The sequence below is a fragment of the Triplophysa dalaica genome, chromosome 21 (genome assembly GCF_015846415.1).
Source record: "Triplophysa dalaica isolate WHDGS20190420 chromosome 21, ASM1584641v1, whole genome shotgun sequence".
NCBI lineage: Eukaryota > Metazoa > Chordata > Actinopteri > Cypriniformes > Nemacheilidae > Triplophysa > Triplophysa dalaica.
Window position 1 is genome coordinate 19,249,720 of NC_079562.1, and position 14,097 is coordinate 19,263,816.

General features: G+C 41.0%; 1 protein-coding gene across 5 annotated transcripts in view; it reads right to left on the reverse strand.

Moving 5' to 3' along the window:
• Nucleotides 1–14,097, reverse strand: part of suox (sulfite oxidase) — a 45,564-nt gene that overhangs the window by 18,538 nt on the left and 12,929 nt on the right. Inside the window, exon 1 of one of the 5 annotated variants that reach the window (XM_056735635.1) lies at nucleotides 278–342. The exons of the other annotated variants lie outside the window; for them this stretch is intronic. The gene's annotated coding sequence lies outside the window, so the exon portion shown is untranslated. Of the gene's footprint in view, nucleotides 1–277; nucleotides 343–14,097 lie in introns of those variants that run through there. 5 annotated transcript variants of the gene reach the window in all.

The window sequence follows — 14,097 nt, forward strand, 5'->3', positions numbered from 1 at the left end:
TGTTTGACGTGCACCATCAGTACTACACGGTGCAGGTTTCATTGATTTTAAACACGTACGATAGTTCTGTCAGAGTTTACAATGTAAATCTGGTGTTATTTCCTGTCAAACTAGCGCTTTTCAGCTTTAACAAATTTGAAAAGAAGTTCAGAAACATATCCGAATGCACTTTATTTGCACGCAACTCCTTTCATGCATACTTTTATCAGAAGGGAGGCAGAGAAGGCAGTGATTCTTACCCTACCGGTTTTAATGATGCAGATGTAACGTTTCTTACATTGCTTTCTTCCGCTGCCTGAATGGATGTTTTTTTCTGCACGCACGCAGGTTAAAATTGCGATGTGGAGGAGCTTCAAATAGTCTGCATGGACCTGCATGTGCGCAGCATAAAAAGAACATTGGTTGTAATATGTCTGTACCCATGCTTTACACTTTTTTACAAAAAGTTGCCTGTGAGTAAACAGTAATTAGCAGATATAAACAATTACGATTGGCATGAAAATACGTTGAGAGTTGTACTCGCCGTCCAGCTCCTTGAGTTTTTTAGTTTCAATTTGACACAACGCGCCACATTAACAGACGTTTTTAAGTAAGTTAAAAAAAAACCGCGAAGCAGTCATTGCTTTATTTCAAACCTTTCATCTGTCTACCTTTCATCCGCTTATCTATACCGCGTGCAAGCGTTGAGATGCAACACGACAAACGCCTTGTTGTTAATGGTTTATTTTATCTTTTGTCTTGTTGCATTTTGAGGTGCGGACTGGGTGTGACCGTTTACCGTGAGCTTTAAGTGAGAGGTGGAGGCTGGAACAGCGGGCTCAAAATCTCAATGCATTGTGTTGGTAAGAAAGCTCCTCAAAATGGCAACTGTCACTTTGCAGATACGATAGAGGAGAATTGTGTCGGCTAATTGTGTCGGCTAATTGTGTCGGCTAGTGATTATGTTGGCTTGACAGGGCCAACATAGTGTTCTTTGATCTAAGCTTATTATTATTCTTGTCGTCCCCAAAATTTCTGACTGGTACTCCTACAGCTTTCAAGCTACATCCACCAAACTTTCCACAAACCTTAAGACTGGTCTGACTTGAGCTGCTATATCTTTTTAAACTGACCCAGGTTCTGGTTTTCGTAAACCGGTTCTGGTTTTTCAAAACCACCAAATTTCCCATAGACTTAACATTGGGACAAACTTTGATGGATCATAACTCAAAGTAAGGATGTCGTAGAAACTTGTGAGTTACCATGTTTGAAGAGTCTGGCAGGCTCTATAAGAACATATATCACAATAGGGTGTCAGTTGCACCCCTGGGGTGTAAGAGCCCCCCCAAATTTTTTACCAATACCTATATCTCTGCATCAGAACATAGTAGAGACATGCAGGTTGGGTCGTTTCACTCATAGCTTAGAGAATCATCATCTGTAAAATGCTAAACCACGGCCATAGCAACCAAACATTTCACTCATGGCTTGGAGTATCATACTAGAAACTAGGGACGAATTTCGAATATTCGATTAGTTTTTTAATTAAAGAATTTAGAATAATGTGAGCGATCTTAAAAAAAAATCGCCCTGTTTTCACGCGTAATGTGTACTTGTAACCAAAGGGTGGCGCTGACAATAACGACGCACCTTAAACCTAAAGGCTTGTGAGAAAACATTTTCTCACAAGAATTGCTAACGAAGTTACGCACACTGTAGACCCGCGTGGCATAACGGATACAATCAATTGAGACGATGTCAAAAATGAGTTCTGTGTGGGGGTCCTTTAATAAAATGAATGAGAATAAAGTGCAGTGCAAACTCTGCAATGCAAAGCAGACTTATCATGGATCAACAACTACGATGAACACTCATTTGAGGGCGAAGCACCCAGCAGGTCCATCCACAGGTCAGCAATCAGTTGCTAGTTTTATGGTCAGACCAACCAATTTGGATGCCAGACGGGGCGGAGAAAATAACGGCTTTACTTACTAAGATGGTCGCTAAGGATATGCTTCTGATCGGCTTGGTCGAAGGAGAGGGTTTTATAAATCTTATGGAGTCTGTACAGCCCTAGTTTACTGTTAGTCTAGAAAACGATTACTGACAGACTGGAGAAACGTTTTCATGACAATAGAAATGGAAGCATTTTGAGCTATTAATTTATGAAATCGTTCCGGACTGTTAATAAATGCCGTCATTCGGTTAATATGTTTTAACGCGTTTTAAGTCTATGCTTAAATCTTTATGGCTTTAATACATTTTCCTTGATCAATCACACTGCTGCAGTTTAACTGGTATAAATGTGCATGCTCATATTTTACAAGGAAATGCCCTAGCATTATGAGCGGTTGATGCTGATCGACGTACTGTTAATAAGTGCTGTCAATCGGTTTATATCAGTTAATATATTAATGTTTCAGTGCGTTATCTGTATTTATTATGGAATAGGCAATCTTACATCAAGCTATACATTAAGCAGTGTGTCGTCAAGGATTCAAAGCGTAAATGGTCTCTCTCTCTCTCTCTCTCTCTCTGTGTTTGTGTGTGTGCAATACTGTAAATGCGTCCATGTGGGGGAGGGGTGCGAATTTCGAAGAATTTTCGAATAGTTCTCATCGATCTTCGAATATTGCTTTTGCTTTAAATACCCATCCCTACAAGAAACATGACAATTATGCTAGCGAACATGCTCATCATGCTAACAACATACTAAGCCCAGTTTTTACACACTGGGGTCACATTCTTTTTTCCTTCATGTTAGAAAAAGTTTAACAATAATGCCTTTCAAACTTTTTCAAACTCTTCAGGACAGGATTTGTCCGGCCAACATAAAGTTTGTACTCGAACTTTACAATCTAGTTTTTTTTTATTGTACTTACTTATATAATTGTGTGTGTGTGTATCATAATCACATATTTTGCATACTGAGCAGTGTAAGTGAACAAAACACAGAAGTGTTATATACAATCAACTTTGTTTGTGTGACATAACACTATGGCAATGTTGTGAAGTTCTGGTAAAGTTCCATTTTGTGACTTTTATATATTTGTATTATACTTTAGTAAAGTCAATTCCAGAATGAATGTTTAAAAAATCTTGGAGGACCTGATTTTCATAGTGAGGAATTTATGCAGAACTAGGTAAGAACATATGCTGAATCCACATGATGCAGCAGACCTATTTGTGGAACATTTTAGTGGTGGGCATAGATTTTTTTTTTTTAATCTAGATTAATCTTGGAATTAATCTAGATTAATCTAGATTAAAATGGCTCATTTGAATTCTGCCGAAGGCATTCAGAATATGTGTGCTACCCAAATAATGACTAAAAGTAAGTCTTTGAGAGGCATATCTGGAAAAAATTGTCCGTAGGGTGTGAGTGTGTGAGTGAATGAGTGAGTGTGTGTGCCCTGCGATGGGTTGGCACTCCATCCAGGGTGTATCCTGCCTTGATGCCCGATGACTCCTGAGATAGGCACAGGCTCCCCGTGACCCGAGGTAGTTCGGATAAGCGGTAGAAAATGGAATGGAATGGAATGGAAGTCTTTGAGAACGGGTGTCTCAAACCAGGTGGCGCATTAGACCAGGGGCTCATCTGCTGTTTCCAAAATGCATCATAAACTGCATGAGAAAGCTGTTCTACTATGATAATTGGTGATGAAAATAAATTATGTTCAATAAGATGTACTTGTGCTTACTTCCGCATTAGCTAAGGGATGCTTTGCGTTTAGGTGGTACTTGAGACTGGAAGAGCTCCTACAGTACATTTACATTTAGTCATTTAGCAGACGCCTTTATCCAAAGCAACTTACAAAGCGTTAGGGAGCAACAAGCGATATGTCATACAGGAGCCATAATAAATTAGGTGCCAATACAAATTTACTGGTTTCAACTAAAGCTAGACCACTACCTGTTGAGAGAAAGTTTTTTTTAAACCAATTCCGCATTGCACAAGGTGCAAACAACCTTAGTCTTGTCGATGTTTCTATTGGGAAGCTTCTTAAAAATTAATATTCCCTGAAGCAACCCGGCAGCTTCAAAGCTGCATCCATGTTAGCACGTCACGTTTGATGCGGTAATTTCACAGTAACGTTATTTTGTGTTCAGACCAAACGCGAATGGCGCGTCAAGCGCGAGTGATTTACATGTTAAGTCAATGCAAAGACGCGATAGACCTACTTGCGGCGCGAATCGCGCGAATGAAGCCTTGGTCATGAGATGATGAGGCGGCGCGAATGACGCGAATTGCGCGAATCACGCGAGTTGAAAAAATTTGTTCTCGCCCGGTACAGTGCAATTCAGCTAGGTATACATCCGCGCTAAAATATAAAGGTGAAAGTCATCATAGCTTGCGTAGTATAGACCCAGCTCCCAACCCAACTTTGAGAATAGATTAACGGCGACATTTTTTTTATCGCGCGATAAGAGTCTCACGTTAACGCAGCACGTTAACGGCCCACCACTAGTATATTTATATATTTTAAACTATTCTTAATTGATATAATACATGAACATCATGTTGTTTTGTTTCAGAACAATAATGATGAAGTAAATCAACCTTGCAGAGCACACAGTAATCGAATCACCATAGGGGGATCTCCAGATTCTCCAGATCTCCATATTCAGCTCAACACCACAATTAACATGCAAGCATACAAGACCACACACAGACATTATTTAATATTACATAACTCTTCACTGTAATAAAACGCACATATACACTCATGCATACAACACCACAAATATTAAAACCACTAGCCTTATGCATGTTGATGGTTACTGTTGTTTTAATGTTGTCATTACGTCTGTTGTTTAGCAATGTTTATTTATTTTTGTTGTACAATGAAATTTAAATTTCTGAACTGCTGTATGTTTCATGTTTAAATTCATTCAGTGAAAAAATAAAGCTTTTAACATTTCACAGCTGTCCAGTCTTTCTGTATTTTAGGTGTTAAGAACATAAAATTATAAATCTAAATGATCTTACATTTTATCATGAGGGTAAACTGGACTTCTTTGGTAGAAATAACATAAATGTGTTAGTAAAAACAATTTAAAATTCTGAGTCACACCAACCTAAAAAAATAAGCAAAATCCCTCTCTGGGAATAGGGTTAGGGTTACTTAAAAATTTAAGCTATGCCTACTAAAGAAATTAAGGTAATGCTGCTTAACATTTCAGGTAGAACTGGCTTAAAAAATTGGTGTACTATATTTTTAAGTAACTTCAGCGTATTTTTTTTTCAGTGTGGGTAACTGATTACTTAATCAGATTCCAAAAATCAAGTACTTGAATTTACAGTAAACTACATTTTAAAATACTCGTAATCAGACTACAGTTATTTTTTGATAGATTTTATGATTACATATTATTCACAGAATGGAAGTAAATTGTTTCCAGTTCAGTGATTTACCCTATATTTTATTTTTTATTTTCAATTAAAAGTATAAACATACCTACCACTTATATATGTTTGTGAATCTTCAAGATTTGTCCACCAGATAGGGGAGGGGTTTTGAATCGCAAAGAGATGCAAAATAGAGCGGCATTTAGCATTTGATGGCTATAGACACTAGGGGTGTGACGAGACATTTATCACACAAGATGAGACGAGACTCAAGATTGAGTTCACAAGAACAAGACAAGTTTTTTACACTATTTTTAAGTAATCCTCAATGATACAATATATGAAAAATCATGAAAAGTCTTTTATTCAACGGAAAACCGCAAATTAGGCGCATTTTGAAGATTACGTTTAAATTAATGTAATTTTTTGTTCTTTTTTTATGAATAATAAAATCATCTTGCAGGTGATAAAGAATGGAATATTTTTCCTCGTTTTATCTGTCAAAGTAGTACAAATTTATCCTGCTTCAATACCATGTCCATCAAATAAAATTGAAGTCAAAAGCAATCTAAAATGTAATCCAAAAGTAGTCAGATTATGTTACGATACATTTGTAATCCATGAGATTACATTACTGACTACAAATCTTGTCATGTAATCTGTAATCAGTAACTGATTACAATTCATAAATAATCTACCCAGGTCTGATCACAAATTGCTGAAGAGAGAACTAATGAGCACGATCAGCTGTTGCTAAGCGATTTGTTCAGATCACCAGTACACACAGAACCGAGGGCTATCTCTTTCGGACACGTCCCATTGAGTTATGATACTATAAAACACATTAAAATATGTATATGACTCAATTACTGCCTTAACACATTTACACTCATGCCACAGTTAGAGTGGTTCCCATTCTCGAGTCAAGAACAGGTTACAACAGCTTTCGGATCACCAGTACAGTGAACCAAGAGCTGGTACTTTCAGACACGTCCGATTGAGAACCGATGAGCTGATGATAGTGAGCATGCATGATTCACCGAAACCCTACTGAACAGTGTGGACAACTATGCTGTGCTAATGCTACAAGTGCATATGAACCGAGGATATATGGAGAAATTTGGCAATTTCGTTATAAATTCAGGCAACGATCTTAAATCAATCCACTTTTCAACGGAATCGCGAGGATTGTGATCTTGTCTGTCATCTAAAACAAAAGGTCTGTTCGACATCATTCAGGGCTGCACAGACCCATTGGCGTATGACATTGAAGCACCGCGAGAGCAGAGAGCTTATATGTTTTCAAACCACCCTCGTCCTGCACCTCACGTGTGCGATACAGTTTTTAGACAGAGCGGCTTGTTTGTGAAAAGTGTGTTTGTCCTGTTTGTGCACCGTTAATTTTCCTATTAACTCCCAATTGCCTAATTGTTTTTATTTCAGTTATTCATTTAATGATTTTACTGACTTTACCATGACTCCATAGCCCTCTCTACCTACAGGCCCAGTCATAGACCTTAGTGTGGAGCCAGTTACCCCCGCACAAGAAAAAAGAAACCCTCCTTCTCTATCCTAACCTCTCTCTTACTTGACTTATGTGATTTTGTTTTTCTTCTCCTTATCAGAGACTGAACCTGTATGAACATCAGTAAAATTCTTGGTAAATGTGTTGATGAACCGAATAGAATAAGTCACAGAATGAGCCTCATAGATAACACTGTTCAGCAACATTATTGATAGTTTTTCCTGTGTTCCCCAGCAAAATTATCCGCACCCCGCAATCGTGGCATAATGGTCAGAGAGTCGGACTCGTGACGAGAAGGTTGCCGCTTCGATCCTCGGGGCCGGCAGGTAACGATTGAGTTGCCCTTGAGGAAGGCACCTTACCCCTTCTTGCTCCCAGGGCGCTGCAGTGATAGCTGCCCACTGCTCCGTGTGTACGTGTGTTCACCCCTTCTGTGCGTGTGTTCACTACTCACTGGATGGGTTAAAAGCAGAGGTCACATTTCGGTTATGGGTCACCATACCTGACAAATAGGTCACTTTCACTAATAAGTGTTTAGTTTGCGTCACTAACTGACCAACTCAGTTAAGCATTAAACACATAGCCCACATATTTAGATCTGTACGGACTTGCATCTTGCTCTCTGTGCCTTTCTCTCTCCCCTGTGTCTCAAAATGTCCAGACCATCCAATCCTGTCACCTGCCAGACCAGCTAGAGACCAGGCAAAGCGCTGTGATGGACTCCTGCCTGGGACCAACATCGGACACACAGCAACTGCGCTGAGAGCAGTTGGTCAGACGACCTAAACCGGCAAAGGGACCACGATCCAAACCAGAGCTACAACTACAGAGAGCCAACAAACTCATCCGGAGTGCACAGCCAGGATCATCCGTGGCCACGCCCACGGCCAGATCATCCAACTATAGCCAGAGCAAAGGAAGCCGGGAGGAGCTAGGAGCACGTGCAGAACTGCCTAGACCAGCTGGACCTGCAAATAGACCAGCTGGACCTGCCTAGACCAGCAGATGAAGAGGACCAGGAACTACAGGAGGAGATGAAAAGCTACAAGAGTCCTTTGCAACACAGACTGAGCGAAGAGAGCAATTGAAGCAGACGCCAGAGAGGAGCTGGTAGGAAAACTCAAAGATGCAGAAGCTTTCTATAATGGCCCCGGCAGACAACAGCACAATGCCACAGCAATGGCCTATAAAGGCAAGCAGTCCACGCTGAAGCCCAAGCCATGACTCAGCAATGGAATCAAAATGAACTGAATATAGATTGAACTCTAGATTGTGAACAGACAGGAGAATGCAACAGAATCTCTCCTGTCCAGTCCCCCAGCTAAAAGCCCAAATCTGCGAAAGGGGGGGGGGTTGAAAGCCCATTGTTCACAGCCTACTAGCCAGCCAACACAGAGGGGTGGGGAAGGAACAATCCAGAAGAACCTGCAGACACACACGCTGCATGGCCCCACAGACCCCAGCAAGCTGTCCAGAAACATGACAGCTGTCACCACTAAATGCTGTTACCCTGAACACTGCAGGAGGCCAGAACAAATGCCTACCTGCAAAACATTGATTCTCAGGCATTAACACTGCCCAGTGTGACCACACGAGATGGATCACCTGCTTAGGATCACCTCCAGCCAAAAGGACAACAGCATCCTATGCCGAAATACACATCACAGTAATGCAGTTTACGTCTGTTAACATGTGGTACAGAGCATTAACTGCATAGATACATATAAGTAATGTAAATAAACATATTTACTTAAGTTACTAAACATAATGTATATATTTTATTTGTCCATTAGTACTGTTGATGAATTCAGGAAAATTTTAGTTGAATAAACAACGAGTTAACACATGTGCAACTACCTCCACACATGGGCGCCGTAAAGGGGTGGAAGGTTAGGACGATTCTAAGGGCCCAGGCTGATTTAGGGCCCAGAAGAGCAGACCCCCTTTTTATTTTCCTATTTCTTTTCTCTTTTTTATACATTTATTAAATCTGCTAGGGCCCCTCGTGCACTAAATGTGTATTTTGTCCGTTTTGACCATAGATTTAATATTTAAAAAACAAATAATGTATTTACTGTTTCAGTCACACCCCTCCCTGCTCCCTCTCACAATGGTTCATTCCATCTGCGCTGTCCGATCTACGATCGCTAGTGTAGCGTCTCTTGCTTATTGGACTTGCTATGATGCAGCGCAGACAGTGACACACGCAGGCATGTCACATCAAAAGTCAGGGCATCAAAAACGGAAAGAAAAGAAGGAAAGAGAAGACAGCGAACGCCAAAGTCGACAGTATGTCACACAGTTTTTCAAAAAGAAAGGTAGCATGCCCTATTCCTGTATTCCAAAACGTATTTTTGTTGCTACATGACCTGCTTTTATCTAGCTATCTTAGTAAAATAATTACTGAATTATGATTTACACTCTTCTCATGGTAGAACCCCGGATTCAGGAGGAACAGTGTGGTTTCCGTCCCGGTCGTGGAACACTGGACCAGCTCTATACCCTCTCCAGGGTGCTGGAGGGTTCATGGGAGTTTGCCCAACCAATCCACATGTGTTTTGTGGATTTGGAGAAGGCATTCGACTGTGTCCCTCGCGGCATCTTGTGGAGGGTGCTCCGGGAGTATGGGATTCGGGACCCTTTGCTAAGGGCCATCCAGTCCCTGTACGACCGGAGCAGGAGCTTGGTTCGCATTGCCGGCAGTAAGTCAGACTTGTTCCATGTCTGGACTCCGGCAGGGCTGCCCTTTGTCGTCGGTTCTGTTCATAATTTTTATTGACAGAATTTCTAGGCGCAGCCAGGGGCCGGAGGGCGTCGGGTTTGGGGACCACACGATTTCATCTCTGCTCTTTGCGGATGATGTCAGCGTGCTGGCCCCATCAGACCAGGACCTCCAGCATGCACTGGGACGGTTTGCAGCCGAGTGTGAAGCGGCTGGGATGAGAATCAGCACCTACAAATCTGAGGCCATGGTTCTCAGTCGGAAAAGGGTGGCTTGCTCGCTCCAGGTAGGAGTGAGGGGTCTTGTTCACGAGTGAGGGAAGGATGGAACGGGAGATTGACAGACGGATCGGGGCAGCTTCTGCAGTAATACGGTCACTGTACCGGTCTGTCGGCTCAGCTCTCGATTTACCGGTCAATCTACGTTCCTACTCTCACCTATGGTCATGAGCTGTGGGTCATGACCGAAAGGACAAGATCCCGGATACAGGCGGCCGAAATGAGCTTTCTCTGCAGGGTGGCCGGGCGATCCCTTAGAGATAGGGTGAGAAGCTCGGTCACTCGGGAGGAGCTCAGAGTAGATCCGCTGCTCCTCCACATCGAGAGGGGCCAGCTGAGGTGGCTCGGGCATCTTTTCCGGATGCCCCCTGGACGCCTTCCCGGGAAGGTGTTCCGGGCATGTCCCACCGGGAGAAGACCCCGGGGAAGACCTAGGACACGCTGGAGGGACTATGTCTCCCGGCTGGCCTGGGAACGCATCGGTGTCCACCCGGAAGAGCTGGAGGAAGTGTCTAGGGAGAGGAAAGTCTGGGCATCCCTGCTTAGACTGCTGCCCCCGCGACCCGGCCCCGGATAAGCGGAAGAAGATGGATGGATGGATGATTTAAATCCAACAATAATAACAGCTCTGCTGTCTCCGGGACGGGTTATCATGTCTCGTAGACACAGATTCTATGAGGTGTGATTTGTGCATCTGCATTGCAAACAAAGCAATCAGTCGTGTCGATCGTCGCACACTTTGCCGTGTCAAAAAGTCGTGACCAATGATGTGTGATAAGGAGCGTTTGACTATCGTCGCCTTGCCTAACACATGAGAAGTAACGCGATGTCTGCGCTGTGTGGTCTGAAGTAACTTTCTGCCTGTTACCACAAAAAAATAACCAATAATAATGCTTGTATAGTAGGACTCGAATACTGGAATGCAGAAACACAGTTATATTACTCAACGCAGATGGTTAGGAAAAGGTAAAATAAATCTTGCAGCAAGCAGATGATTGTGAACAGAAATCGTGTAATACAATCAGTTAATAAACGCAGTTAAATGTACGGCGTGTCTATTTACACTCAATACACACAGCCCGCTTTGTTGGAAAAACAAAGACAGTCAGAACCGTTCAGTGTTAAGCAGTTACTCAAATGGTGTAAGACATTAAGTTTTGGTTGCGGCACGTGGGAGACAGGAGTTCAAGTCTGTCTCCAGCTGTAAAAGCACTAATGTTTTTTTACTACTTTAAAGATCATAATGGCATTTGTTTTCATTAAAATTGATTTAAGACTTAAAATTCACTTTTATTCATAAGGTTAGGGGTAGATTTAGGGCCTTATTATCTCACTAAGTTGCCATCCTTTTTATATATTTTTTAAATGTAAAAATATTTTATTGTATATTTAATATTAAATATTTTATAAATTATAATATTTTAATATTTATATTTATCACATACACATGACTGTTGTTGTTCTCATAATGGAAAGCCACTCAGATTACATATCTTTAGATGTTACAAAATGACTAACTGCTGACTGTAATATCAAAAAATATCCACGTAAATGGAAGAAATTCATACCTAAATGAAATAAAACATGTAATGACTTGGTTCATGATTCAGAAGAAATATAATTTTGTCTATAGTCCTTGTGGTTCAAGGGTCATTAAAGACATACAAATACTTATAGTGTATGCCCGGTTTCACAGACAAGTGATAGTTCAACCAAAATTTAAAACTCTGTCATTGTAACACTCCTGTTGGTCCCTAGTCTTGTTCTCCCCAATGCTTAGTCCCCAAGTTTCCCCAGTGCCCAGTCCCAAAGCATGCCAAGAGCCCCTGGATAAATATTTTTTGGAGGGGCAGTATAGGGACAAGATAGCCGGTACAGACATGAGGCTTCCGGTGCGGCCGGCAACTTCCTGGCCTCCCGAGCTACCGGCACCACCGTGGATTCCCGGTGTCTCCAGGACATCATAGTTCTACCTAGTACTGTGTCACTCCCGTTAGTCTCTAGTCTTGTTTTCCCTTTATTGCTCAGGACGTTCTGTTTCACACACTCACTCCTCGTTGACTGTTCTCTTCTGTCCCTTAATAATTAAGTAATTGTAAACTTGTTTCCCTTGGACTCTGCAATTCTGTTTTTGTGGACATATTCAGATTCTGTTCCATTGGATGTTTATTGTTTGCACTATTGAATACCATAAACTGGATTTGCACTAATCAAGGTTGTCATCTTGTCTGTCCTCAGTGTGTACCGTTATAGTAAATATTTACTCACCCTCATGTAATTTCATACCTGTAGAAATTCTCTCTCTTACTTGACTTATGTGATTTTGTTTTTCTTCTCCTTAACAATTCACTAGAACTTTTGTTCTGGTGAACACAGAGAAAGATATTTTGAAGAATGTTGTAAACTGGCCTCTATTCCATTGCATTGGTTTGGTGTCCATAAAATTTAATTGAAATGGGGTCCAGTGCTGTTCAGTAACCAACTGTCTTCAAAATATCTTCTTTTGGTTTCTGCAGAAGAAAGTCATGAAGGTTTGACATGACAAGAAGGTGAGTAAATGATGGCAGAATTTTCATGCAAAATCATACACAAACATGTCACACATACACTACACCTTTAGAAGCCCAACACACTCAGCCATGGAGAGTGTTTTAACATACTGCCCTACGGTGTTGTATGGTGGGTTCTCAGGAGCTAACAAAAAAGCTCTACAGGGGGTCATAAACACTGCACAGAACCTCACTGGCCGCCCTCGCCCCTCACTTAAGGACATTGCAAACACTCTACCTCCAGAGCAAAATACATTGATAAGGACTCTTCTCATCCCGGTCATAATCTGTTTTTCCTCCTAACCTCAGCAAGGCTATACAGGTCAATCAAAACACTATTCATTCATGTTAATCCTTATGGACTGGGCAATCATTTTTGTACTTCGAACCTGAACTTTAATGTCTTAACTGCATCATTCATGTTCCTACATGGATTGTGATGAGTTTATGTGTCTTATGTGTATGTGGTTATCATATTGTAGTGCCTCTGTGTCGTATTGTAACACCTCTGTGTGTGTTCTCTGAAAATGTATTTCATTCCTATGCAATGACTGATGATGATTGATTGATTGACCAAAGGTAGTTTACTTGATGTAAGATGAGAGGAATTTTACATACAGTAAACTCACTTTGCGCTTTAAATCATGATTGTATTCCTTATTTGTACACATTTTCAGTTTCTGTATTTTACCAATAAAAAAGCAACGTCAATATTTCTTAGAGCTGTTCTTGAAGGCACACCAAACAGTACAAAACATCTTTATTTATAAAATATTTAATATTAAATATACAATAAAATATTTTTTACATTTAAAAAAATATAAAAAGGATGGCAACTTAGTGAGATATGAATAAAAGTGAATTTTAAGTCTTGAATCAATTTTAATGAAAACAAATGCCATTATGATGTTTAAAGTAGTAAAAACACATACGTGCTTATCCAGCTGTAGGCAGCCTTGAACTCCGGTCTCTCACGCGCCGCAAACAAGACTTAATGTCTTACACCACTTGAGTAACTGCTAATTGTGAATGGTTCTGACTGTCTTTGTTTTTCCAACAAACTGGGTTATGTGTATTGAGTGTAAATAACCTTTAACACTCTCATAAAAGTAACACCTGGAACACCTATATACACAAATACATGTATTTATGCACTTACTACAAATAGTGTGTACACTGTTCTACAATCCACAAAATATGTAAACAGAACTTTTCAAATAGTATTTCGTTATGCATAAATGATTTAAAAACAACCTGCTTTTTTTAATTACCACATTTGTCCACACGTACGTTTATCCATACGTACGTTTGTCCAGACGTTTCTTCAGACGTTTGTCCACACGTACGTTTGTACAGACGTTTGTCACACGTACGTTTGTCCAGACGTTTGTCACACGCATTGAAAAAAAAAGCTTTCAAAGCTACGTCTATGGCGTCCCTTTCGGTCCAAAACAATAACTACCCAGCACACACACGTCTCACTCAACGCGACGTCTGCGTCTTCCGAGCGTGACGTCTGCGTCTGCCGAGCGTGACGTCTGCGTCTGTTGCTTGACTCGCCCAACTGCCGAACGTGACGTTTGCGTCTCACTGAACGCGACGTCTGCGTCTGCCTGAACATACAACCAGTTTTATGTGTTTATACTGACAATACCTTTAAACAGTTATTAACTGAAAGTAAGCAAATTCTTTCT